Raw genomic sequence first — 16,537 nt, 5'->3', positions numbered from 1 at the left:
CAACATGTGTTGAGCTTGCACCTTGTACTAGATCATGTGTAGTTGCGCGGCTCTACCCATAGGGGGAGATGAGGAGCTTGTAAAGGGCCCCACCCTTGGCTCCGCCCATGGCTCCGTCCATGGCTCCTCCCCTAACCGGAAGTATAAAGGTTGTTGTTGTGAGCCTGCCTGCCAGTTCATCTAGAGTTCATCTCATCACAGGCAGGCTCTGTTGTAAGACGATTAAAACCACCGTTCGCTTCTAACCACGTGTCGCGTGAATTGATGGTCTCATCAATGGTCTAGTTAATAACGTTGAATATGCTAATTGTAGCAGTGTGCAATGCAGGATTTTATTCTCTCTCTTTTCCACTCAACCTCCTTGTCTAACTCTACGGCGCAAAGCGAGCTCTGCAGCCTGCACCCCTCAGGGCGCCGGTTTCGATTTATGGTACGGGCTATTCCTTTTTAATTTGTGCCCAACAAAGTTACTTTCCGATACCCGGTGTGATCGCTGACCTACTGTTGATCTGCCTCAATGTCGACCGCTGAATGATTTTCTATTCTTTTCTCTTCTGGAAAGAATTTTTCTGATCCGTTCCTCGTCACTAGTTTTTTTTATACTGTTCTGTATTATACATGCAGGATAAAAGAATGCTGGAGCACGTGGGGTTGAACGCAGTAATCAGCAGAGGTTTAGTAGATGGCTGTGAACTACAAAAGCTTGATCTAGGTGGAGGCAAAGCCCGCAAAGCAGTCGATGCTGTCACGTCTGTCACGTGACTGATTCATACAACAACAACCCACATAGATAATAATAGTGAGGAAGGATATTAGCTCCAATGCTGTGGAAACTGTATGGGAAGTCTGTAGCTCCAGTGTGCAGCAGGTTGAGAGTAGGGAGGTCATTCATAGAATAGAACAGTACAGCACAGAACAGGCCCTTCGGCCCTCGATGTTGTGCCGAGCAATGATCACCCTACTTAAACCCACGTAACCCGTATACCCGTAACCCAACAATCCCCCCCATTAACCTTACACTATGGGCAATTTAGCATGGCCAATCCACCTAACCCGCACATCTTTGGACTGTGGGAGGAAACCGGAGCACCCGGAGGAAACCCACGCACACACGGGGAGGACGTGCAGACTCCACACAGACAGTGACCCAGCCGGGAATCGAACCTGGGACCCTGGAGCTGTGAAGCATTGATGCTAACCACCATTGATGCTAACCACCATTCCACCGTGAGGCCCGTGAGGTCATGTGTAAGGTTTCAATGTCGCAGGAGTGTACTGGCAGGCAGGAAGGTGGTTTGAAGTGTGTCTACAATGCCAGGAGCATCCGGAATAAGGCGGGTGAACTTGTAGCATGGGTTGGTACCTGGGACTTCGATCTTGTGGGCATTTCGGAGACATGAATAGAGCAGGGATAGGAATGGTTGTTGCAGGTTCTTGGGTTTAGATGTTTCAGTAAGCTCAGGGAAGGTGGGAAAAGAGGAGGAGGTGTGGCATTGTTAGTCAAGGACAGTATTACGGTGGTAGAAAGGACGTCTGATGAGGACTCGTCTACTGAGGTAGTATGGGCTGAGGTTAGAAACAGGAAAGGAGAGGTCACCCTGTTGGGAGTTTTCTATAGGCGTCCGAAAAGTTCCAGAGGTGTAGAGGAAAGGATTGCAAAGATGATTCTGGAAAGGAGCGAAAGTAACAGGGTAGTTGTAATGGGGAATTTTAACTTTCCAAATATTGACTGCAAACGCTATAGTTCGAGTACTTTAGATGGGTCAGTTTTTGTCCAATGTGTGCAGGAGGGTTTCCTGACACAGTATGTAGATAGGCCACCGAGAGGCAAGGCCACATTGGATTTGGTACTGGGTAATGAACCAGGCCAGGTGTTAGATTTGGAGGTAGGTGAGCACAATTTGGTTACGTTTACTTTATCAATGGAAAGGGATATGTATATACCGCAGGGCAAGAGTTATAGCTGGGGGAAAGGCAATTATGATGTGATTAGGCAAGACTTAGATTGCATAGAATGGGGAAGGAAACTGCAGGGGATGGACACAATTGAAATGTGGAGCTTGTTCAAGGAACAGCTACTGCGTTCTTGATAAGTACAGGACGTACTGGCGCTGGAGGGTGTGCAGAGGAGATTCACTAGGTTAATCCCAGAGCTGAAGGGGTTGGATTATGAGGAGAGGTTGAGTAGACTGGGACTGTACTCGTTGGAATTTAGAAGGCTGAGGGGGGATCTTATAGAAACATTTAAAATTATGAAGGGAATAGATAGGATAGATGCGGGCAGGTCGTTTCCACTGGCGGGTGACAGCAGAACTAGGGGGCATAGCCTCAAAATAAGGGGAAGTAGATTTAGAACTGAGTTTAGGAGGAACTTCTTCACCCAAAGGGCTGTGAATCTATGGAATTCCTTGCCCAGTGAAGCAGTTGAGGCTCCTTCATTACATGTTTTTAAGGTAAAGATAGATAGTTTTTTGAAGAATAAAGGGATTAAGGGTTATGGTGTTCGGGCCGGAAAGTGGAGCTGAGTCCACAAAAGATCAGCCATGATCTAATTGAATGGCGGAGCAGGCTCGAGGGGCCAGATGGCCTACTCCTGCTCCTAGTTCTTATGTTCTTATGTTCTTATGTTCTTATACCTGTCAGGCAGGGAGGAAGTGGTCGAGCGAGGGAACCGTGGTTTATTAAAGTAGTTGAATCACTTGTCAAAAGGAAGGAGACTTATGTAATGATGAGTCGTGAAGGTTCAGTTAGGGCGGTTGAGAGTTACAAGTTAGCCAGGAAGGACCTAAAGAGAGAGCTAGGAAGAGCCAGGAGGGGACATGAGAAGTCCTTGGCAGGTAGGATCAAGGAAAACCCTAAAGCTTTCTATAGATATGTCAGGAATAAAAGAATAACTAGGGTAAGAGTAGGGCCAGTCAAGGACAGTAGTGGGAAGTTGTGCGTGGAGTCCGAGGAGATAGGAGAGGTGCTAAACGAATATTTTTCGTCAGAATTCACACAGGATAAAGACAATGTTGTCGAGGAGAATACTGAGATACAGGCTACTAGAATAGACGGGTTTGAGGTTCATAAGGAGGAGGTGTTAGCGATTCTGGAAAGTGTGAAAATAGATAAGTCCCCTGGGCCGGATGGAATTTATCCTAGGATTCTCTGGGAAGCTAGGGAGGAGATTGCAGAGCCTTTGGCGTTGATCTTTATGTTGTCATTGTCTACAGGAATAGTGCCAGAAGACTGGAGGATAGCAAATGTTGTCCCCTTGTTCAAGAAGACAACCCCGGTAACTATAGACCAGTGAGCCTTACTTCTGTTGTGGGCAAGTCTTGGAAAGGATTATAAGAGATAGGATTTATAATCATCTAGAAAGGAATAATTTGATTAGGGATAGTCAGCACGGTTTTGTGAAGGGTAGGTCGTGCCTCACAAACCTTATTGAGTTCTTTGATAAGGTGACCAAACAGGTGGACGAGGGTAAAGCAGTTGATGTGGTGTATATGGATTTCAGTAAAGCGTTTGATAAGGTTCCCCACGGCAGGCTATTGCAGAAAATTCGGAGGCATGGGATTGAGGGTGATTTAGCGGTTTGGATCAGAAATTGGCTAGCTGTAAGAAGACAGAGGGTGGTCGATGATGGCAAATGTTCAGCCTGGAGTTCAGTTACTAGTGGCGTACCACAAGGATCTGTTTTGGGGCTACTGCTGTTTGTTATTTTTATAAATGACCTGGAGGAGGGCGTAGAAGGATGGGTGAGTAAATTTGCGGATGACACTAAAGTCGGTGGAGTCGTGGACAGAGCGGAAGGATGTCGTAGGTTACAGAGGAACATAGATAAGCTGCAAAGCTCGACTGAGAAGTGGCAAATGGAGTTTAATGCAGAAAAGTGTGAGGGGATTCATTGTGGAAGGAGTAACAGGAATACAGAGTACTGGGCTAATGGTAAGATTCATGGTAGTGTGGATGAGCAGTGAGATCTCGGTGCCCATGTACATAGATCCCTGAAAGTTGCCACCCAGGTTGATAGGGTTCTTAAGAAGGCCTATGGTGTGTTAGCTTTTATTGGTAGAGGGATTGAGTTTCGGAGACATGAGGTCATGTTGCAGTTGTACAAAACTCTGGTGCGGCCGCATTTGGAGTATTGCATTCAGTTCTGGTCACCACATTATAAGAACGATGTGGAAACATTGGAAAGGGTGCAGAGGAGATTTACCAGGATGTTGCCTGGTATGGAGGGAAGATCTTATGAGGAAAGGCCGAGGGACTTGAGGCTGTTTACGTTAGAGAGAAGAAGGTTAAGAGGTGACTTAATTGAGGAATACAAGATGATCAGAGGATTAGATAGGGTGGACAGTGAGAGCCTTTTCATCAGATGGTGATGGCTAGCATGAAGGGACATAGCTTTAAATTGATGGGAGCTAGATATAGGACAGATGTCAGAGATAGGTTCTTTACTCAGAGAGTAGGGGTGTGGAATGCCCTGCCTGCAACAGTAGTGGACTCTCCAACATTAAGGGCATTTAAATTGTCATTGGATAGACATAAGGACGATAAGGGAATAGTGTAGATGGGCTTTAGAGGGGTTTCACAGGTCGGCGCAACATCGAGGGCCGAAGGGCCTGTACTGCGCTGTAATGTTCTAGAACAGAGAAACACCAAGGGGCAAAAAACATGAGCGGGATTTGTATAGACCCCCAAACTGTAGTGGTGATGTTGGGAATAGCATTAACCAGGAAATTAGAGACGCATGCGATAAAGGAACATCTGTGATTGTGAATGACTTTAAGCTGCAAATCGATTGCGCTAATCAAATTAGTAACAATACTAATCGAGTCCCCGGGGTGACCCTCTACCCCCACCCCCCCAATATGCCATAGGAGGATCTGCAGATCCCCCCCCCCCCTTCAATACCCGCGCAGGAACCCCAGCCCCATCGCCACTGTGGAAAAATGCCGGCTTGGCACCACCAGCCTGGTTTCCCTGGCAGTCCCCCGCCAGCTGGCAATGGCACCTGGGTATCTTGGCAGTGCCAGGCTGGCACCCACTGTGCCCAAAGGTCCTACACCTGGGGGTCCCCGATCTCCTGGGCGACCCCCACAAAGCCACATAACACATATATGCACACCCACATACCCCTAAATGTATATACATATATGCAAACACACATATAGACACACGTATACACCAATACATGTGCAGACAAACATATATGCAAACATACATGCACACCTATCAACATATACAGATTCCTGGTGACATGCATGCACGTACATACATACACACACCGTGTGCAGACCAACACACACACACATGTGCTGGTATTCACACATGTAGACGGAATCCACACACATATAAACCTACACACAATGGTTGTGTTGAAGGAAGAAATCACAAGGAGGGGCTGTTTAGCACAGGGCTAAATCGCTGGCTTTGCAAGCAGACCAAGGCAAGCCAGCAGCACGGTTCGATTCCCATAACAGCTGCACCAGAATGTGGCGACCGGGGGCTTTTCACAGCAACTTCTCATTTGGAGCCTACTCGTGGCAATAAGCGATTTTCATTTCACAAAGGTGAGCAATGACATTGAGTAAAATAGCTTTGAAATGCAGAGGGGGAAATTAAACATTTTTAAAAAACTGAACAAAATGCAGAATGCCAATTATTTTATTGAAATATTTTATTCAGTTAAATGGCCTTTACAAATGTGAGAGATTGGTTCAACTGTGATAATTTACAACTGCTTCACGTTGATGATAACAGATCATTTGGTGAAACCAGGCAGCTTCTCGGAGACTTGATTAGTCACTTCAATCCCTTTCTTCTTCACAAATTTAGCACCGGCATCAACAGCTGGAAGAACAAAACCAGACTGATAAACGTGAAGCCTGCGATATGAACATTATTGCCTTCGTCACTGATCATTTTGGGGTGGGATTTTCCAGCCATTCCTGTCTGCGGGATTTTCAAGTCGTGCCCAAAGGTGATTGCCCCCCCCCCCCCCCGGCCTTCCTTTCCCGTGGCGGGTTCCCAGTGGGCGGGATGTGAGATTCATGCAAAACACCAGAGACTTTGGGCTGGATTCGCCGTCCCGCCGGAGGGATGTTCCCATTGTGGGGCAGCCCCACGCCGTCGGGGAAATCCTCTGCTGTGAGGGCGCTGCCGGCGAAACGGGGGATTCCGCCGATGGAGAATGCAGCCCGGTAGTTTAGGAGGTGTGTGAAATATTAAACCGAAAAGACAGGGGGCCCTCTTGGTGTCAGGCACTGTCAATTGGCTTTTGGCAGTCTCCAACTTTCCCCTGCCACTCGTGACTGTGCCCACCTCGAGCGGGCCGGAAAATCCCACCGATACCGAGAGGAATTTTCACATCTTTGAAAGTCAATAAATTGCCCAGCCCTCCCATAAACCCCAGAGGGCCAAGAGAAGCAAGGGAGCGAATAGTGGAGGACTCCAAATATCACTTTCAACCCCCTCTGACTCACACGTCTGGTGCCAGGGGGTTGGAGGAGAGTTAAAATTGTTTATAAACTAAGGAAAGGATAGGCCGAGTCATTACAGGCCTGTCAGCCTAACCTCAGTGGTGGGAAAATTATTGGAAAAATTCTGAGGGACAGTACGGATCGTATGGGGGCAGCACGGTAGCACAAGTGGATAGTACTGTGGCTTCACAGATCCAGGGTCCCAGGTTCGATTCCCCGCTGGGTCACTGTCTGTGCGGAGTCTGCATGTTCTCCCCGTGTCTGCGTGCGTTTCCTCCGGGTGCTCCGGTTTCCTCCCACAGTCCAAAGATGTGCAGGTTGGGTGGATTGGCCGTGCTAAATTGCCCTTAGTGGCCAAAAGGGTTGGGTGGGGTTACTGGGTTACGGGGAAATGGTGGAGGTGTGGGCTTGGGTACGAGTCTCTTTCCAAGGGCCGGTGCAGACTCGATGGGCCGAATGGCCTCCTTCTGCACTGTTAATTCTATGATTCTGTGAAATCTCTTTATTCTTGGTCTAAATCACTTCCTCGTGGTCACTTGCCCGAATCTTATTAGACCAGGGAGGTTATGCTCAGACTGAATGAACGCTGGTTAGGTCAGATCTAGAGTACTGCTCACTGCAATACAGGGAGGATGTGTTTGAGGATGTGATGTGACAGAGGATCCAAAGCAAATTTACAAGGAATTTTCCAAGAATAAAAAAGTTTAGCTATGAGGGAAAAATAAACGGGTTTGAGTTGATTTTTTTGGGGGGGCAAAGAGGGGAGGCTGTAATTGAGGTGTATAAAATTATGAAGGGTCTGGACAGAGTGACTGTGAAGGATAAATTTCCTTATGGGGACTGAGGTCTTGATTTTAATTATGATGTAGAGATGCCGGCGTTGGGCTGGGGTGAGCACAGTAAGAAGTCTTACAACACCAGGTTAAAGTCCAACATTTCAAACACTAGCTTTCGGAGCACTGCTCCTTCCTCAGGTGAATCCTGAATCCTGAGGAAGGAGCAGTGCTTCGAAAGCTAGTGCTTGAAACATACTTGATTTTAATTGGTAGGGGGGGAAGTTGAGGATATATTTTACCCAGAGGGTGATGGTGGTCTGAAAAGGTGGTTGAGGAAGAAACTCGCGAGGCTGTTAGAAAAATATTCACAATTGGGCTGAAACTGCCATAACCTGCAAGGTTAGGGATTAAGAGTTAGAAAGTGAGATCAGGCTGGTTTGGTCCTTTACAGCCAGAACAGATACCAAATGTGCTGTATGTCTTTCCCATGTTTCCATGTTTGGATGATGTCTGGTGTAACAAATTGTGAGTCGTGGAGGAGACCGGGTAAGAATGAACGGATTTTTCCCTCATTTCTATTAACGCAAGTATCAAGTAGACAGTGTTAATCTATACCTTCCTCCATGGCCACCTGTATTTGACCTGCACCCTGCTGAGTCTTCGATTGTGCGTCCTTTGCTGGGGGCAGAATAATGGCGTCAGTAACTCAGGTGAAGGAGACACATTCTGACACAATAAACACCAAACCCTTCATTGAAATACTCCAATATACTCCACACACAACACTCCAATGTACCCCACACCCTCCACCCTCCACCTTACACCGAAATACTCCAATACATCCTCCACCCTACACCAAATACGCCAAGATACACCACACCCTCCATTGAAATACTCCAATATACCCCACACACCACTCCAATGCTCCAATGAACCCCACACCCTCCACTCTAACACTCCAATATACCCCACACCCTCCACTCCAATATACCCCACACCCTCCACTCCAATATACCCCACACCCTCCACTCCAATATACCCCATACCCGCCACTCTAACACTCCAATATACCCCACACCCTCCACTCCATATACCCCACACCCTCCACTCCAATATACCCCACACCCTCCACTCCAATATACCCCACACCCTCCACTCCAATATACCCCATACACGCCACTCTAACACTCCAATATACCCCACACCCTCCACTCCAATATACCCCACACCCTCCACTCCAATATACCCCACACCCTCCACTCCAATATACCCCACACCCTCCACTCCAATATACCCCACACCCTCCACTCCAATATACCCCATACCCGCCACTCTAACACTCCAATATACCCCACACCCTCCACTCCAATATACCCCACACCCTCCACTCCAATATACCCCACACCCTCCACTCTAACACTCCAATATACCCCACACCCTCCACTCTAACACTCCAATATACCCCACACCGTCCACTCTAACACTCCAATATACTCCATACCCGCCACTCTAACACTCCAATATACCCCACACCCTCCACTCCAATATACCCCACACCCTCCACTCTAACACTCCAATATACCCCACACCCTCCACTCTAACACTCCAATATACCCACACACCCTCCACTCTAACATTCCAATATACCCATACCCTCCACTCTAACACTCCAATATACCCCACACCCTCCTCTCTAACACTCCAATATACCCCACACCCTCCTCTCTAACATTCCAATATACCCCACACCCTCCTCTCTAACACTCCAATATACCCCACACCCTCCACTCTAACACTCCAATATACCCCACACCTCCTCTCTAACACTCCAATATACCCCACACCCTCCACTCTAACACTCCAATATACCCCACACCCTCCACTCTAACACTCCAATATACCCCACACCCTCCACTCCAATATACCCCACACCCTCCACTCTAACACTCCAATATACCCCACACCCTCCACTCTAACACTCCAATATACACCCACACCCTCCACTCTAACACTCCAATATACCCCACACCCTCCACTCTAACACTTCAATATACCGCACACCCTCCACTCTAACACTCCAATATACCCCACACCCTCCACTCTAACACTCCAATATGCCCACACCCTCCACTCTAACACTCCAATATACCCCACACCCTCCACTCCAATATACCCCACACCCTCCACTCTAACACTCCAATATACACCCACACCCTCCACTCTAACACTCCAATGAACCCCGCACCCTCCACTCTAACACTCCAATATACCCCACAACCTCCACTCCAATATACCCCATACCCGCCACTCTAACACTCCAATATACCCCACACCCTCCACTCCAATATACCCCACACCCTCCACTCTAACACTCCAATATACCCCACACCCTCCACTCTAACACTCCAATATACACCCACACCCTCCACTCTAACACTCCAATATACCCCACACCCTCCACTCTAACATTCCAATATACCCATACCCTCCACTCTAACACTCCAATATACCCCACACCCTCCTCTCTAACACTCCAATATACCCCACACCCTCCACTCTAACACTCCAATATACCCCACACCCTCCTCTCTAACACTCCAATATACCCCACACCCTCCACTCTAACACTCCAATATACCCCACACCCTCCTCTCTAACACTCCAATATACCCCACACCCTCCACTCTAACACTCCAATATACCCCACACCCTCCTCTCTAACACTCCAATATACCCCACACCCTCCACTCTAACACTCCAATATACCCCACACCCTCCACTCTAACACTCCAATATACCCCACACCCTCCACTCCAATATACCCCACACCCTCCACTCTAACACTCCAATATACCCCACACCCTCCACTCTAACACTCCAATATACACCCACACCCTCCACTCTAACACCAATATACCCCACACCCTCCACTCTAACACTCCAATATACCCCACACCCTCCACTCTAACACTCCAATATACCCACACCCTCCACTCCAATATACCCCCACACCCTCCACTCTAACACTCCAATATACCCACACCCTCCACTCTAACACTCCAATATACCCACACCCTCCTCTCTAACACTCCAATATACCCCACACCCTCCACTCTAACACTCTAATATACCTCACACCCTCCACTCTAACACTCCAATATACCCCACACCCTCCACTCCAATATACCCCACACCCTCCACTCTAACACTCCAATATACCCACACCCTCCACTCTAACACTCCAATATACCCCACACCCTCCACTCTAACACTCCAATATACCCCATACCCTCCACTCCAATATACCCCACACCCTCCACTCTAACACTCCAATATACCCACACCCTCCACTCTAACACTCCAATATACCCACACCCTCCACTCTAACACTCCAATATACCCCATACCCTCCACTCCAATATACCCCACACCCTCCACTCTAACACTCCAATATACCCACACCCTACTCTCTAACACTCCAATATACCCCACACCCTCCACTCTAACACTCCAATATACACCCACACCCTCCACTCTAACACTCTAATATACCCCACACCCTCCACTCTAACACTCCAATATACCCCACACCCTCCACTCTAACACTCCAATATACACCCACACCCTCCACTCTAACACTCCAATATACCCCACACCCTCCACTCTAACACTCCAATATACCCCACACCCTCCACTCTAACACTCCAATATACCCACACCCTCCTCTCTAACACTCTAATATACCTCACGCCTCCACTCTAACACTCCAATATACCCCACACCCTCCACTTTAACACTCCAATATACCCCACACCCTCCACTCTAACACTCCAATATACCCCACACCCTCCACTCTAACACTCCAATATACCCCACACCCTCCACTCTAACACTCCAATATACCCCACACCCTCCTCTCTAACACTCTAATATACCTCACGCCTCCACTCTAACACTCCAATATACCCCACACCCTCCACTCTAACACTCCAATATACCCCACACCCTCCTCTCTAACACTCCAATATACCCCATACCCTTCACTCTAACACTCCAATATACCCCACACCCTCCACTCTAACACTCCAATATACCCCACACCCTCCACTCTAACACTCCAATATACCCCACGCCCTTCACTCTAACACTCCAATATACCCCACACCCTCCTCTCTAACACTCCAATATACCCCATACCCTTCACTCTAACACTCCAATATACCCCACACCCTCCACTCTAACACTCCAATATACCCCACACCCTCCACTCTAACACTCCAATATACCCCACACCCTCCACTCTAACACTCCAATGAACCCACACCCTCCACTCTAACAGTCCAATATACCCACACCCTCCACTCTAACACTCCAATATACCCCACACCCTCCACTCTAACATTCCAATATACCCCACACCCTCCACTCTAACACTCCAATATACCCCACACCCTCCACTCCAATATACCCCACATCCTCCACTCTAACACTGCAATATACCCCACACCCTCCACTCCAATATACCCCACACCCTCCACTCTAACACTCCAATATACCCCACACCCTCCACTCCAATATACCCCACACCCTCCACTCCAATATGCCCCACACCCTCCACTCTAACACCAATATACCCCACACCCTCCACTCTAACACTCCAATATACCCCACACCCTCCTCTCTAACACTCCAATATACACCCACACCCTCCTCTCTAACACTCCAATATACCCCACACACTCCACTCTAACACTCCAATATACCCCACACCCTCCACTCTAACACTCCAATATACCCCACACCCTCCACTCCAATATACCCCATACCCACCACTCTAACACTCCAATATACCCCACACCCTCCACTCTAACACTCCAATATACCCCACACCCTCCACTCTAACACTCCAATATACCCCACACCCTCCTCTCTAACACTCCAATATACCCCACACCCTCCACTCCAATATACCCCATACCCACCACTCTCACACTCCAATATACCCCACACCCTCCACTCTAACACTCCAATATACCCCACACCCTCCACTCTAACACTCCAATATACCCCACACCCTCCACTCTAACACTCCAATATACCCCACACCCTCCACTCTAACACTCCAATATACCCACACCCTCCACTCTAACACTCCAATATACCCCACACCCTCCTCTCTCACACTCCAATATACCCCACACCCTCCACTCTAACACTCCAATATACCCCACACCCTCCTCTCTAACACTCCAATATACCCACACCCTCCTCTCTAACACTCCAATATACCCCACACCCTCCACTCTAACACTCCAATATACCCCACACCCTCCACTCTAACACTCCAATATATCCCACACCCTCCACTCCAATATACCCCATACCCACCACTCTAACACTCCAATATACACCCACACCCTCCACTCTAACACTCCAATATACCCCATACCCGCCACTCTAACACTCCAATACCCCACACCCTCCACTCCAATATACCCCACACCCTCCACTCTAACACTCCAATATACCCCATACCCGCCACTCTAACACTCCAATATACCCCACACCCTCCACTCCAATATACCCCACACCCTCCACTCTAACACTCCAATATACCCCACACCCTCCACTCTAACACTCCAATATACCCCACACCCTCCACTCTAACACTCCAATATACCCCATACCCTTCACTCTAACACTCCAATATACCCCACACCCTCCACTCCAATATACCCCACAGCCTCCACTCTAACACTCCAATATACCCACACCCTCCTCTCTAACACTCCAATATACCCCACACCCTCCACTCCAATATACCCCACACCCTCCACTCTAACACTCCAATATACCCCACACCCTCCACTCTAACACTCCAATATACCCACACCCTCCACTCCAATATACCCCACACCCTCCACTCTAACACTCCAATATACCCCACACCCTCCACTCCAATATACCCCACACCCTCCACTCTAACAGTCCAATATACCCCACACCCTCCACTCCAATATACCCCACACCCTCCAATCTAACACTCCAATATACCCCACACCCTCCACTCCAATACACCCCACACCCTCCACTCTAACACTCCAATATACCCCACACCCTCCACTCTAACACTCCAATATACCCCACACCCTCCACTCTAACACTCCAATATACCCCACACCCTCCACTCTAACACTCCAATATACCCCACACCCTCCTCTCTAACACTCCAATATACCCACACCCTCCTCTCTAACACTCCAATATACCCCACACCCTCCACTCTAACACTCCAATATACCCCACACCCTCCACTCTAATACTCCAATATACCCCACACCCTCCACTCCAATATACCCCACACCCTACACTCCAATATACCCCACACCCTCCACTCTAACACTCCAATATACCCCATACCCTCCACTCCAATATACCCCACACCCTCCACTCTAACACTCCAATATACCCCACACCCTCCACTCTAACACTCCAATATACCCCACACCCTCCACTCTAACACTCCAATATACCCCACAGCCTCCACTCTAACACTCCAATATACCCCACACCCTCCACTCCAATATACCCCACACCCTCCACTCTAACACTCCAATATACCCCACACCCTCCACTCTAACACTCCAATATACCCCACACCCTCCACTCTAACACTCCAATATACCCCACACCCTCCACTCTAACACTCCAATATACCCCACACCCTCCACTCTAACACTCCAATATACCCCACACCCTCCACTCTAACACTCCAATATACCCCACACCCTCATCTCTAACACTCCAATATACCCCACACCCTCCACTCTAATACTCCAATATACCCCACACCCTCCACTCTAACACTCCAATATACCCCACACCCTCCACTCTAACACTCCAATATACCCCACACCCTCCACTCTAACACTCCAATATACCCCACACCCTCCACTCTAACACTCCAATATACCCCACACCCTCCACTCTAACACTCCAATATACCCCACACCCTCCACTCTAACACTCCAATATACCCCACACCCTCCTCTCTAACACTCCAATATACCCACACCCTCCACTCCAATATACCCCACACCCTCCACTCCAATATACCCCATACCCACCACTCTAACACTCCAATATACCCCACACCCTCCACTCCAATATACCCCACACCCTCCACTCCAATATACCCCATACCCACCACTCTAACACTCCAATATACCCCACACCCTCCACTCGAACACTCCAATATACCCCACACCCTCCACTCTAACATTCCAATATACCCCACACCCTCCTCTCTAACACTCCAATATACCCCACACCCTCCACTCCAATATACCCCACACCCTCCACTCTAACATTCCAATATACCCCACACCCTCCACTCCAATATACCCCACACCCTCCACTCTAACACTCCAATATACCCCACACCCTCCACTCTAACATTCCAATATACCCCATACCCTCCACTCTAACACTCCAATATACCCCACACCCTCCACTCTAACACTCCAATATACCCCACACCCTCCACTCTAACACTCCAATATACCCCACACCCTCCACTCCAATATACCCCATACCCTCCACTCCAATATACCGCACACCCTCCACTCTAACACTCCAATATACCCCACACCCTCCTCTCTAACACTCCAATATACCCCACACCCTCCACTCCAATATACCCCACACCCTCCACTCTAACACTCCAATATACACACACCCCCTCCACTCTAACACTCCAATATACCCCACACCCTCCACTCTAACACTCCAATATACCCCACACCCTCCACTCTAACACTCCAATATACCCACACCCTCCTCTCTAACACTCCAATATACCCCACACCCTCCACTCTAACACTCCAATATACCCCATACCCACCACTCTAACACTCCAATATACCCCACACCCTCCACTCTAACACTCCAATATACACCCGCACCCACCACTCTAACACTCCAATATACCTCACCCCTTCATGAAACACTCCAACATGCCCCTCCCCAAAACACTAGAATATACCCCATACCCCCCACCGAAACCTTCCATACCGTCCACAAAGACACACAAATATATCCCACACACCCCGTCAAACTTTTACTTCGAAGCAGCCTGAAGTGTGGCACGGCAGTGCAGTGGTTAGCCCTGCTGCCTCACACGTTGAGGACCCGGGGTCAATCCCAGCCCCGGGTCACTGTCCGTGTGGAGTTTGATTTAAAATATTTTTTTTTTATAGTACCCAGTTCATTTCTTTTCCAATAAAGGGGCAATTTAGCGTGGCCAATCCACCCACCCTGCACATCTTTGGGTTGAGGGGGCGAAACCCACGCAGACACGGGGAGAATGTGAAAACTCCACACGGACAGTGACCCGGGGCCGGGATTGAACCTGGGACCTTGGCGGCGTGAGGCGGCAGTGCTAACCCACTGCGCCACCGTGCTGCTCTGTCCGTGTGGACCTTTGCACATTTTCCCCATGTCTGCGTGGGTGTCACCCCCACAACCCAAAGATGTGCAGGGCAGGTGGGTTGGCCACGCTGAATTGCCCCCTAATTAGAAATTCTTTTATAAAAATAAACAGCCTGATTACCTTTGTCTGACGCCTCCTTTTCTGCTTCGGACATCGATGCTTTAAACTGACCGGCCAACCCAGACATTTCTGTAGCTCACAAACGGAGATGCTGGCAGTAAGAGTGGAGGCAGCTGAAAAGAGGGTTTACTTGTGTCAGGGTTGCGGGCTGAACATTTATGAGCAAGAGGAAGCTCCGCCCTTTCAGGGTGTTCTGTGCTGCAGGAGCTGCCGACTCTGATTGGACATGCCTCATTGCCTTGGAGCAAAATATTCAGCGGCAAAAGCTGTCAGCACCAGGAGGTGTGCAGAAAATGAGAGAATTTACCTGTGCCAAGCCCCAAAGCCGAGGGAGGGGCAAAACAGAGGATGCCAATTTTAGTTTGGAAGGGAATAGAGATAGAACATAGAGCAGTACAGCACAGAACAGGCCCTTCAGCCCTCGATGTTGTGCCGAGCAATGATCACCCCACTCAAACCCACGTATCCACCCTATACCCGTAACCCAACAACCCCCCCCCCCCCCCCTTAACCTTACTTTTTAGGACACTACGGGCAATTTAGCATGGCCAATCCACCTAACCCGCACATCTTTGGACTGTGGGAGGAAACCGGAGCACCCGGAGGAAACCCACGCACACACGGGGAGGACGTGCAGACTCCGCACAGACAGTGACCCAGCCGGGAATCGAACCTGGGAC

General features: G+C 48.9%; 1 long non-coding RNA gene across 1 annotated transcript; it reads right to left on the bottom strand.

Moving 5' to 3' along the window:
- Nucleotides 1-5,650: 5,650 nt before the first annotated feature.
- On the bottom strand, nucleotides 5,651-16,035 carry LOC119956209. Its single transcript, XR_005458605.1, has 3 exons — nucleotides 15,858-16,035; nucleotides 7,862-7,924; nucleotides 5,651-5,841 (listed from the first exon to the last, which is right to left on the bottom strand). It is a non-coding gene; the product is annotated as an uncharacterized LOC119956209 (long non-coding RNA).
- Between the last annotated feature and the right edge of the window lie 502 nt (nucleotides 16,036-16,537).

Source organism: Scyliorhinus canicula, chromosome 22 (genome assembly GCF_902713615.1).
Source record: "Scyliorhinus canicula chromosome 22, sScyCan1.1, whole genome shotgun sequence".
Taxonomy (NCBI): Eukaryota; Metazoa; Chordata; class Chondrichthyes; order Carcharhiniformes; family Scyliorhinidae; genus Scyliorhinus; species Scyliorhinus canicula.
This window is presented reverse-complemented; position numbering and strand designations above follow the sequence as displayed.